The sequence below is a fragment of the Falco peregrinus genome, chromosome 5 (assembly GCF_023634155.1).
Source record: "Falco peregrinus isolate bFalPer1 chromosome 5, bFalPer1.pri, whole genome shotgun sequence".
NCBI lineage: Eukaryota > Metazoa > Chordata > Aves > Falconiformes > Falconidae > Falco > Falco peregrinus.
The window spans coordinates 30,377,728-30,390,947 of NC_073725.1; the positions used below are offsets into that span (position 1 = coordinate 30,377,728).

A 13,220-nucleotide genomic window follows, 5' to 3' on the forward strand; every position below is an offset into this window, starting at 1 on the left:
TAGGTGGATTACGGTGACACGTCATTACCAAACATCTGAGGTGTAACATGACAACGCGGCTCACCAGGGAAGAGAGATGTTTAGGGCTGAGAGGAGGGGAAAGGAAGGTGACATAAGCACAGCATCCACTGTCAGTTGCACCCACAGCATCCTGCTCTGGGCTCTCGATTACACTTGCTTTTCTCTATGGCCAAAGAGAAGAAGAGACTGAGACTTGCAGAATGATCTTGGCTGGAAGGAGCCCCTGGAGGTCACCCGATCCAAACCCCACTCAGTCACACCAGGGCCATGCCAAGCCCTGACTGTCCCCATGGATGGGAGTCCAGCAGCCTCCCAAGACCCCTGCTGCATCGTTTGACCACCCTCACAGCAAAAGCTTCTTCTTAGTATCTACTCAGAGTTTCCTGCATTGCCTTTTGCTGTGTCACTGCACATCTCCCAAAAGAGCATGGCTCCAGCTCCTCTACATCCTCCCATCAGAAAGCTCTAGGCAGCAATAACACCCCACTTTATCCTCTTTTCTGGAGGTCGGACAAACACAGTCCCCTAAGTCTCTCCTCGTTCATCGTCTGCTCCAGTCCCCTGACCACCTTTGTGGTTCTCCACCAGACTCGCTCCTGCATTTAATTTATTCCTCACACCAGGGCACACAAAACTGGACACAGCACTGCGGGTGTAGCCAGGTCCTGTTGGCTACACTCTTGGTCACACAATCCGGGGCACAGTTGGCCATCTTTGTCAGAACACGCTGTGCTGTGGCCTGAGGTTCAGCTTGTCCACCAGCATCTGCAGGGCACTCTCTGACATTCCAGCCAGGCAGTCTCCAACGTGTACTGGTGCACAGGGTTATTCCACCCTGGACAAGGGACTCTATGTTTGCCTTTGCTGAACTTCATGATGTTCAAGCCTGCTGTTTCTCCAGCCTGCCCAGGCCCCTCTGCTGTACTGACCACTGCCCCTAGTTTGATTTCATCCACAGACTTGCTGAAGCTGCACTCCATCCTGTTATCCAGGTGGTTAATAAAGACATTAAACAGTACGGAAGATGTACTTGCCCTTTTGCAGTCACCAGGAACATCCACTGATCACCGAGTGGCTTCACAGTGACATCAGCCAAGTCCCTCAGCACCCTTGGGTGTACCTTGTCTGGTGCCAGGGGCTGCTGTACGTTCAGTTAGCTCCAGAGATGTATCACTTTCTTCCTCTACTGCGGATAATGCTACCGTCCCACAGACTCTGCAGACTCGGAAACCCGGGAGGTCTGAAGACAGACCTTATTACTGAAAGCTGCAGCAAAAAAAGGCATCAAGTACCTCTAATTTCCCTCACCCCAGCCCCACTGAGCAGCAGGCTCATATTTTCTCAGCCTTTTTTTTTTTTTTTTGTGGCCAATGTACCTATGGCTTGTTTCAGATCCAGCTGAGCTTTGACTTTCCCAGCTCTGTCCCTGCAAGCTTAGTCACTGTTTCTCTGTGTGCCTCCTGGACCGTCAGTCCCTCCCAGCTCGTACACTTCCCTTTTGTGGTTGAGCTCAGTGAGGACACCCCTGCCGATCCACGCCGGCTTTCTGCCACGCTTGGCTCTGCCTGCAGTGGGGTGCCTGTGCTCTGGGGAGGTCATCCCTGTAGGTGAACCTCAGCCCCTCTGCCCCACAGGGCAGTATCCCATAGGACCTTACCAAACAGAGCCATCAAAAAGCCATAACACTGCTCCTCTGAAGTGTACGATAGTAATTCTTTAAAATTCAGATTCATAAAGGGCTCCAGCGTGACTCAGGACCAGGTCAGCAGAGGTTTAGAAGCAGTCAGGTGGAGAGCAGCTTACTTTAAGTTTAGAAATGTTCAAGGTTACCAGGGTGCTAAACTGTTAATATTTGCCTATGCCTTTCATGGGATTAGGAGTGGGAGTCACACAGCAGATTCCCCTGAACAGTCATCTCGTTTCTAAGAACTGCTTTTTTTTTTTTTTTTTTTTCCCCTGGTTTGCTGCTGACCTCTGCTCCAAGGAAGCAGAGAAGGTGGGGGAGCCGACTACCTTCTTCCACTGCCGTGAACAAAGAACATATCTCAGCAGATGCTCAGGTTGCTGAACATCAACATTTTTGCCTCTCCTTTGAAAAAACTTTCCTAGTCACATTTAAGAATGGCAAGATGATTTCAACCTAAGAACAAAACCTGTTACTATGCAACCTGCTGCTATAGCAACCAGCCATTCAGCCCAGGTCAAGGTTTTGCAGGCTAATACGGCATCCGCACAGAGAGCGAGCTACTAAATGTACGTTACAGAACCTTTGCTTATGCACGTAGCCAAGAGAAAAATCGCTATGTCTGCATCCCTGATGCAGCTTTTTATGACCCTCATTTTGCTCACACAACAAATCCCGCAGCTGCTCAGGGAGAAAATTAAATCAGATGTTTTTAGGAACTGTCATGAACCAGGTAAGAGCAGAACAGAGAATACTCATCTGAGAGTCTGGATGAATAGATGAAATTTTATTCCTTATTTAAAACCTTTACATGACGATAACAGCTACAGTTATCTTTCAAGTACAAAAACGATGAAGGAGGAAGCCCAAACCATAAACTGCCATGCCTGTCTTCCATGCCTTTTTCTTAAAATTGGTGACCTTGGTTAAAGCTTTGACAAAAAGATTTCAGGGGCATTTTCAAGGGTGTTGAACTTTGGCTCCTGTCATACTGGAAAAATTGTACAGCAAGTGATACAGCAGTACATCAGTCACTGTCCAAAAGCTCCCTTTCGCTACCCTTTCCTAACCAGCTGTACGAAATCAAAGGGACTGGTGAGATTAGAAAGGGATGTCCTTCGTGCTCACGGACTGCGACTGAGGTGTGCCGCCCACCACCCAGTAGCAGGGCCACAGGCAGCCCTGCCAGCCCCACCAAGGGTCCCCTCTGCACGAGGGCGGGGGGCACAGCGGCTGCCGATGGGTGCCAGAGCTTTTCCCCACTGACAGCCAGCGCAAGTGGCTCCTCTCATTCAGAAAGACAAGCCCTGCATGACACAGAGGCAGAGCCAAGAAAGGCATCTAGCTGAAAAGGATCATTTATCCTACACTGATGTACCATTGTCCATCACCCCTCTGCCCTCTGTTGAGTTTTCTGTGCTTCTGCTGCTTATTTCCTCCGTTGGCTATATCTAGGCTCCCCCGTAGCAGAAAAAGGTGCTACATACCCAAGTATGTTTGCAAAACTTCGCAGTAAACCAGGAATATTTAACAGAAAAACAAGCAATGGTGTACGTGCAAAGGGATCAGTCACCCCGTGAATGTGTTCCTCCCCAGTGCAATCACAGTGGGACTTCAGCCCCTACATCTCAAAACCACTGACGCTAACCTTTGTTTTGTGCAACATCGCTGAGGCCAGGCAAAGCCAGTGCAGAGGCAAGGTAAAAGGCAGAACTGAAGAATTACCTCCCCTTCAAGAAATTTTTTCACAGCATACCTATAGACATTACAGGATTAAGATGGGTACCTTCTCATGATATATAGAGAATTTTAGTAAGCCTTGTGCATTCTCCCTGCAGTTTTCAAAGCCTCGCTCCTGTTAGCCAGGGAACGAAAAACCCATCTACACAAAGTAGATAAGCAGGCACTTCATTGCAGCGCTGGGTGCTCAGTGGAATCTCCACATACCAAGCACACATATCGATTTCACCGTTACATTTATACACAAAAATTACAAGGTAGTACACTCCCAGTTACAATGATTGGTTAGTAATTTGCAAATAATTATAATATCTGCTGTGTCATCCTCTTTGGTTACTACGCTTACGCAGAGGAAGTGTCTTCACCTGGGCAAGAGTCTGCCTGACCTGTGGGTGTGTTCTTTAGCATTATAATGAAGGTAGTTCACTTCAGGACAGCTAAAAAGTAAGTTTTGTTGCCAAGGTGGACAACTAGATATCTGCCTTGCCAAGCTGTCCAACAATTCATCCTATACACAATAGAACCTAGATGCTCTAGTTATGGTCTAGGATTAAAGACCAAGGTTAACATGGTCCAGAGAATAGGGACTTCTAAATACCACAGCTTAAGAGACAAGCAACACAGCAACCCATACATCATTGGTTAATAAAGCGTTAACATAATACTAGCCTAGAGGCTAGCTTCTTAAGATCAGGATGCTCCTATAGTTAACTTGTTTCACAAACAAACACAAAATATATAAAGATTCAGTAAAACTTCAAGACAACCTGCAACATTCCCACAGGTATCAAATAAAAAATCAAAATATTTTGCAATTAATGTCACCTGCAACAGCATAACACTGATGGGAGACTTTCCTGAAGCACTCCCAGCCTGGTCTTTTTAAGTTAAGTGTGCTACTTCAAGTGACTACCATTTTACTGCCACACTTAAGAGTAGCACACACCTTGCAGGCGAGTACTTAATCTGAAACTGCTGCTGTCAAGGTTAGTTTGCTTTTGCATACTCAACAGTTGAACCATTTCATTCCCACAGTAATTTTTCAGCAATTTTCACGCTCTCCAGCACACCCTTCTATACTTGTCAGATCTTTGCTTACATTACATCTATAACTCTACCAAGCCTGAGTGCTGACAGATGTTGTCATTGCCGCCCCACCGCTTAGAAATATCAATATAATCCCCACCGACGTGGCAGACACCTCCCACTACTCTTCGTGAAGAGTAAAGAGGGGACTCATATAGCCAGGTGCCAGCAACTGGGGAGACTGGGACTCAGTGGGAGCTACTGGACAGGCTGAGTGTCTGAGCCTGCCTGTTGCAGGGATCCACCTTGTACATATGTACGTATAGATAAAGATATCTTCTCATTAGCAGACCTTCATTCTCCTCAGCCAGAAAGGGAAGCAGGATGAGGCTGCTGGTGCTGTGTTTCTGAGAGTGCTCTTGTCTGTGATCTGTGTGGCTGGCCACCTACACGTGCATATACATGTGGGCTCTGTGTGCGTGGCTGACTGGGAATAAGTTTTCAGCCTCAATACTGGCTGGAGCAGGGGCCATGGAGCTGCACAGCCTTGCCCCTTTCATGCTGTTGGATTCAGCCTGATATTTTCCCCTAAAACAAGCCAGGCTGGACTGAGGAAGTTTTCCAGAGTTCCCTTTGACCAGACTTGTGGATTAGACATCACAGAAAATGTTTTCTCTGTTATGGCAGGAAAGCCCTGAGATGAGGGCTGCAGTATCTTCCTCAACAGAAGTTTGTAGGGCAACACTGGACAGGCAGCAGCAGTCACTGTAAAATCACAAGCTGAAAACGTGAGGTTCCTTCCAGCCCTACATCCCAGATTTCAAATACCCGGAGACCCAGCAGATGCTGGACTCGGGGTGTCGGTACCTACTACAGCCTGTGCCATCAAATCTTACTCTCATTGTCTGCTCTTAGCAAGACACATCTGCCTGGAGCAGAGAAAGCACAAGCTGAACAGTGTGGCTTTTGTTAGTGCTGTTTTTTTAAAAGGGAAGAACTGCACAAATGCTCCAATTTAGCAGCCTACTCGAAGGCATTGACATCCATTGTTCTGAAGGAAACCACTTAGGCATTTAAACCTCTGTATGTGCTGAAGAAGTACCTTCGGGAAGTAGAACCAACACATCCTAACTCAAGGCAGAACTTGAAGAAAAAGGAAAGCCAGAAATGAAGGCAAAGAAAATAATTGTTCAAATGCTAACAGGCTGGAACGAGAGTTTGTGTTTTTGTTCTGCCTTTGCTGCAACCTAGACATAAAAGTAAAGTCCTTCTGCAAGAAAGAGACAGTCAGGAAGGCAACCCCCAACACTCATTGTTACTTCTCTTTAAAACATTAATTGAACACACAAGGAGAGTCAGAATTTTTTCTCAAAAACCTGCCAAGACCATTTACAGTCTTCACATTTCAGAGGAAAACAACAGCACCTACAAACTGTAAAGCAACAATGTACATTTTCCTTGAGAGCTGTTTGTTATGGTCTTAGGAATCAACCCCCTCCAGCACCTTTCCATCACTCACACCCATCTCTCTGGCTACCATGACCCAGGCCGCTGTCTCTGGGCAGGCACGCAGGCTCTGGTAAGCAGCTTATAACCTCAGGGCACCGACTCTTGCAGAGGTCTGCCGGCAAAAAACAGTCTCTCATCCTGACTGGCACCACTGTACCTTGGAAACAGCCAGAGCAGGCTTTTCTTCCTGGCTTTTAAATGCCATTTGAACAATACGCTTGCATCATTTTACATTTATATGCAGGCTTTCTGATTAAATTCTGGTTTTCCAGCTGGCTGCCAAAGCTGAAGTTGATGTAGTTATATTGAGATATGGCCAGATGCTGTGTTACAGCTGCCAAACAAGCACCTTTACTCTATACAGTGGATGGTTAATAATAAATGACAGCACTTGTAACAGATATGCTGTCTCCAGCATTAATACCTGAGCAGAAAGAAAAAGTTCTATTAAAACACACTTCTGCAACCTAATTCTGCTAACTCCAGAGTGCACAGCAGTCCCAACTGCTGCCACAGTAAGGCTGCTCTCCGCAACCTGCAACTTCACACTTGCAGCAAAAACATTTCACAAAAGTAATATAAAACCAGGAGAGGTACTGGAAGAATTTGGAGATCTGGTTTTAATACATGACCTATTCCACTCTGTGGAGGTCTGAATCAGAAGTGCTGTTACATAGCGCATGGGCACGAATCACCATTTTGTCCTGTTTTCTGCCTGTAGCCACCTTTTGTGGTTCAGATTTGGTTGCTAATCTGAAGAGGAAAAACAAAGGCAAATAACACTTTTAAGATGAAGTCCCAGAAATGCATGGAGAAGTCGTCCTCAGTCAGGTTCATTTTGTTTGAAACTCTGAGAGCCAAATTACATTTGGATGTACCTACACTGCTAAGGCTGAAACTACCCAAGAAAGAACTGAGCCTGCTTTGGGCACCTGAAAAAAAATCAAGAGGAAGACATGATGGGCTCCACTTTTTACTTTATAAAAGTTTCCCCTTAAAAAAAAACCCAGACTCTTACTTCTAATGTTAAGTTTCCAGGAACTACTGTGGAGTAAATTACAGAGAGCCTTGTGAAACTTCTGGTGGGTAAGCAAACAATCCCACGTATCTGCAGCCTCATCACAGCTATTCTTTAACCAAAAAGCTACTTTTATGTGGCTAATAAGTATATGAGCAAAGCAAAGAGCGCCACAAGAAGTCCCAAAAATTTATTTCAGGCTTTAATGTGCTAAAATAATTTTTGAAAGTGCATTTGTCCATGGTGGTAGAAGAAAGGCATTTTAACAAGCGACTGTCAATTACTTTGGTGTAAAGTCCAATTTTAGATGAGCACTCAGGAGAATGAGCCATGGTAGGGAGCCATCAGCAATTCACAGATCTTAGTTTTCCATGGGATCAAACAATATTATTGCTACAGTACCCATCTGTGTCTGAGCACAGGCTGGAGAAAATAACCCTGAGTAGAGCTAGAAATGGTACTAACCCAATGCGGGGCTCTCACCGAAATCGGGAATATGAAACTCCTTAACGCCGATGCAGCGTTAAGAAGCAGACATGCTTTATTGCAGCGCTGGATGCACGGGGGATCATTCCACCTAACGTGCATGGCTTCCTTCTCTCGGGTAGCTCTTTTTATGCAGTGCATGTATACGTATTCCATAAATTTCCTTGAAAAAACATACATAATAATGAGATTCCCCAATTCTAATTATACTCTTCGCCCTTCTCCTCACACATGCCCAGTTGTCCAGAGTGGGGAGATCTTCAGTGGTCTCGGGGTTCTGCAAACCCGCCCACTTCTCTATTCAGTTGGCTGGAGTTCTCCTCTGTAGTCCCCATACATTGTCTTAAACCAGGTTAGCTCAGTCTCTTTCCTGGCCTGAAATCGCTGGCCTTGGGCCAGTTCCCCTTCATCCTCCAGGGCTACCTCTTTGTTAGAGCCTGAATTTATTGCTTACCAGTACACAAAGACTAGTTTCAAACAATCAAGATATACTAACTGCTCGAACCTAGGATGCATGACTACTTCTTAAGATTAAATCGTAACCCTTCTGTAACAGGGGGAAGGCACAAAACACATCCTCCACCACTTTTTTTGACCTAACGCCCACGTAAACTCCAAAGCTATCACAGAGTTGAACTCTGCCAGGTCCCTGTGGACTACGAACCATGTCCCATGGCTGTCCTGCAGAACAATAAAGCCTCCGGAATAAAAGTCTCTGCATGGCTAAGCATTTGAACACTAACTACTGACACTCTGCTTAAACACTTATTTCATACAAAGACGTTGCTATTTTGTGCTGACTCTTACACTTCTTAAAACTGAGAGCTTATCATGTTCCACTAAAAAAATTAGGAGGACTACTCACCCATACCTGCACGTTTGGGGCAGCTTTACTCAGAGCTAATCGCAAAACATGTAGCTGACAGGGCAGGGAGCTGAGACATACCAAATAATCTCAGCGCATCCCCTTCCCTCCCTTACGCCGCTCACTTTGTTTTCGCTGTGTCACCTACCAAGAGAAGACACTTCTCCACCTCACTTGAGAGGTTCACAACTGCTTTGCAGGTAAACTCTAATGCCAGGAGAGGCTTCCAAGCCTTTGCTGTAATACAAATGAAAGTGGCGATGGACAGTTACAGAAAAGTCATGTGGAGTATTTTCTCAGTTACTACATCTGCCCCTGAATTTGCCTACCAATTACTGCAATCCTTTCTACAAGCACTTCGTTCTTCAGAAAGCCTAATGAACGTAGAGCTGGGCTGAGCAGGTGCAGGAAAGCTGTATTTCCAGGCTGCATTCTTAATTTCTCCCAGAAGTTTTTGGGGTGACCTAAAGCAAATCACATCCCTTTCCCTGTCAGTTCTCTCAATGCTAGAACAGGGGAAATCTCTCTTTTCCATAAAGCACTCTCACACCTACTGATGATAAGTGCGGTGTAAGAAGTAGGTATTACTACAACCTCTGTTCTTTGCTGTAGGAAATCCACACAGATCAGACATCTAGAAAAGATGGCTAATACTAAGGTTTGTACTGAAATATCTACATAAAACAATGCCATATAATGTGCGACACAAAAATACATTTTTTCTTCCCTTTCTCTTGCTATTAATCTGAAACCTGAACCCTACAAGGAATTATAGGCATGCTCAGCTTTAATCGTAAGTAATCCCATTGATACCCATGAGAACTCTCCTACAAGTACATGAAAGAAACAAGAGCTTTTGCTGTTTACTGTAACATTAGTAGGCACACAAACAAAACACATATCCAGCCACAAGTACATTCTTTTAATATCTTTACAGACCCAAGCCAACAGATGATACCTATCTTCCGGTCCACTAAAGGTCACTGCATCCCAGATCTGTAACAAGCTGACCCATTTTGAGAATTCCTCAAACAAAAAAAACACTCCTGCTACAGGCTGCGGTCACCATAAAGATATTGCTTACCATGGATGATGAAATCCTCTGCCTCCACTTTAGCATGACAGAAACTCGTAACACCAGAGGCCTGCCCCGTATCCTCTTCAGAGCAAACAATATACACAAAAATTGTAGCTGGCTAGACAAGCGTAGGGTTTTTTAGCCACTTTTCCCCTACCCCAGCAAACATGTTTTCACCCTTCTAAAATAAATTGAGAGTGATAGAATGTTTGGGGATTTTTTTTTTTAATAACTAGACTGAGATAACTTGGGAAGCAGATAAAGTTTTATGTAATGTTGTAATCTTAAAATGATACATGCAATGGCTAACACCTCTGCCATTTTGTCAGTCTATCACTCCTCAGTAAGGCCTGAAAAATACAATGGATGCTCTCCATTCCCATTAAATCCTGAAAATCTACCAATGTCGGCAATTGCTTGAGAGTGGGGGGGGGGGGGCGCGGAGCGGGGGAAGCTCTTGAATAGAGATTAACAATTGAGGTTATTTGAATCCTGCCTAATTTCAGAGCTCAGCATTTTTCATGTTACTGGGCATCGCAACTCTCAAGGATCGTACAGGCCAGCCACTAGCCTGCTCTCTCATGAAGAGTTAGCTGCAATTCAATGTGATTTAGCAGTCAGGTAGTCCTGACATGCCACTCATCTGCTTAAATTGTCCCACGAAATGAAAAACACCCTTACCAAAATACCAGCCACTAGAGCGGGCATTTGGTATCCTACTTAAATCATACTGATAAGAAGGTTTATTAAAAATATACATTAAAAAGGTTACAGGAATGCTGTAACAGCATATTTCCCACAGTGCTTCATCTGCACATTAGGTCCTATGCAAAGTTTTAGGAAGAACCACACTTTCTTTGTGTATAACTGGACACAATGCAAAAGCAAACTCCATGTCTCCCCTTCCAATTCCTAGGTCTACCCACATCAAACCCTGAGATTTCTACACACAGAGATGTAGTTTGACACGCCAAAGATGATGGCCAAATTACCCACAAGTTTTGATTTGTACAGTCAGACAGCTCCGAGCATGCCTAAATCTGAACCTTTAAGTGTGCCTACCTAGAGCCTGACACACTCAGGCTCACGCTTGGGCTTGACAAACAAGCAAAAGAATAACCTACAAAACAGTTCCTACTTACAACTCTCTGCCTCTTTACAGATCTGCTATCACCAGATTTATTGTTCCAAGAAGTCTCCAAAAGCACCTAAAAAACCTGCCATCAAGTTGGGTCCAACAGCTGCAAGCAAAGCAGAAGATCCTACCTGGCTCAAGCCACTCCAACAACCACTTACAATTAAAACATCTAAAGAGAAATTAATATATATTGCAACTCTTGTACATGGATGTGTAATGAATACAAAACTCATTAAAAATGATAAACTGACTTGATGATTGGGTCCACACAGTGACATCAGCTGAAGGAGGATACAGGATGGATTGTGCCAGTATATTAGGGGCACACTACATACTTCATTAGATCTTGTTGGTTTGGGACCGGTGAAGCTACTGGCAGCACCTACAAAACTCACGACCCTCTCCAAGAATCTATGTAAAAATAATTGGTGGATAGGCTTAAAAAACACCAAAACACTTTGCTCCTCACTATCTGTCTTCAAAGATGCAGAGCTGGAAGGTTTTACTGAAGCTGACTGCCTGCTCAAAGTATTTTAGATGCACAATCTATTCAGAACCAGCATGGCCATGTAATTGGGATAAAAAAACTCAGTTCCACTTTCTTCATTTCTCTGCCAAATGAATGTGCTTAATATGGACCAAGATTTTATTTATAACAACTGTGGCTGAACAAATGGATAATATCCCATCAAAGGCAGGATTGCCACAACCACCTAAGTTTGCAGTATCTAAAACAGCTACTGCAAAGGTTCAGGAGCAGGCAATACTCAGGCCACTGGAAGAGGGAAATATACCTTATGAAAGAGGTAGAAAAAGAACTGGCTGGGGGAAACAGGAGATTTCCAAGAGGGAATACTTTTGTTTGAAAGATAATACAGACATTTCTCTCTCTTACTCAGTTTTTACTAGAATGTACCCCCTTCATTTTTTCTGTGATATTTTGGTTAAGTGATTTAACAGTTACAAAAGAAGAGCTTGGTCCTCATCTCAAGTTCATGTCCTTAGCTGCACCACTCCTTTAAATGGCCAAACAGGTCACTGAGTCCTGAAGAGTGGCTGTACTGAACCACCACCATCCTATGCTACCAACGGCAACAAAAAAAGTAATTTTAAAATGTAACAGCAATTCTGCTCATTACTTTACGCAGTCTTGCAGCTTTTTAAAGTGTCAGTCTAAATCCGTTCTTCTCTGCTTACCTTCTGCTACCATAACTCAACAAAGCATTTTGAGGTTCTGGGAAAGAAGCTCACTCTCTTAAGATTAATTTACGTTATTTAAGCCATCCACATGTCAGGAATGACTGTGGCCTCTCCACAAAATGGGTTTCAGACAAATCACCTCTTTATTTATCATTAGAAATGGAAAACACAAGGCATCCTATAGTAATATTATAAACACAAACACTATGCATGGGCACCTAAGTTGTCACTGTTTTACAGATGCCTGCCTTACATATTGGACAATACATCTATTCTTCCCTCCTGTGGTCAGACTTGTGTACATAAGGGTAGCAATGAGGCCTCAGCAGCTCAGAACACGTAAATGACAACGGTCTGCAGTGATCAGTTCTCCGAGTCCACTTGGATCCATCGGCTTTGTTTAGGATTACACTGAGTCAGAGAAATCCTGTAACACGTGTAACAGTGTGGTCAAAGAATGGCTTGTGATCGAGACTTCCAGGCCACAAGACATTAGGACTACACTTGCTTTCAGGCTGGATGTTTTTTTCCTCCTGGAATTGGATTTTAGTTCTGCGGGCTAGAATAGGAAAGTTTATTCCAGCTTGGCATATAAGCAAAAATAAAGTCATGTAGATGCTGGAAATTTAAAATAATAACAATGAGCACCCTGTAAAGGAATGTACTTTGAACTTCTTGTTGTTAGAATGACAGAATAGTTTGGGTTGGAAGGAACTTTTAAAGATCACCTAGTCCAACCCTGCTGCCATGGATGTGATGTTTCCCTTTTCCCAGTCACTGGGGACTTCAACTGATTGCCATGACTCTTAACAGGAGAGTGACTTGGCAACTGCATCAGTTCTCCCTGCTTGTGATGATTCTCTTAATGAAAAAGGCCACCTCAGCCAGTAGGCAGTCTGAGATCCCAAAAGCAAAAGATGAAGAGTTGAAGCCGCATGTCATTTAACCGAAAAAAAATCTCCAGTATTATCAGCACCTTCATGCTTCCTTAGGAGCTGATAACTTAAAGGCACCTAGGATAAAAATTATTTCCCCTCCTGTGTTTTAAGAACAGGAACATTTTGTTTCTGGTATTACAGGCCATCTGATGGTGCAAAGTTAGTGGCCAACTGACAGGGATGGTAGTATGCTGCAGTGGGCCGCAGTTTTTCTGAAAAGGTGCTCTCTCAACCCAAGTATATGAATGCAAGAAAACCACTGACCATGCATTTGAGGAAAAAAGTGCCTAATGCACTTCCCTGGTGCAAAATCATGCCTTCTTCAGAGCCAGCAGGGAATAAAGACTGTGTTCTCCATCTCTGCCCTCTTGAGAAAGCAGCATCCTTTCTGGTGGAGTTTAACAGAAAAACTGGGCTCAGAGCAGCCAGAGAATTACATTGCCACATTCCCCGACTGGACAGCAAGAGGAGAAAGGATGCGAAGCTCTTCTCTCCCCTAGAACAGAGGGCCAGCTGC

General features: G+C 44.3%; 1 protein-coding gene across 5 annotated transcripts in view; it reads right to left on the minus strand.

Moving 5' to 3' along the window:
- Window positions 1-13,220, minus strand: part of BLVRA (biliverdin reductase A) — a 39,658-nt gene that overhangs the window by 14,979 nt on the left and 11,459 nt on the right. The window contains exon 1 of one of the 5 annotated variants that reach the window (XM_027783596.2): window positions 12,033-12,173. The exons of 3 other annotated variants lie outside the window; for them this stretch is intronic. The gene's annotated coding sequence lies outside the window, so the exon portion shown is untranslated. Of the gene's footprint in view, window positions 1-4,631; window positions 4,984-12,032; window positions 12,174-13,220 lie in introns of those variants that run through there. One more of the 5 variants, XM_027783597.2, reaches the window with a different exon arrangement.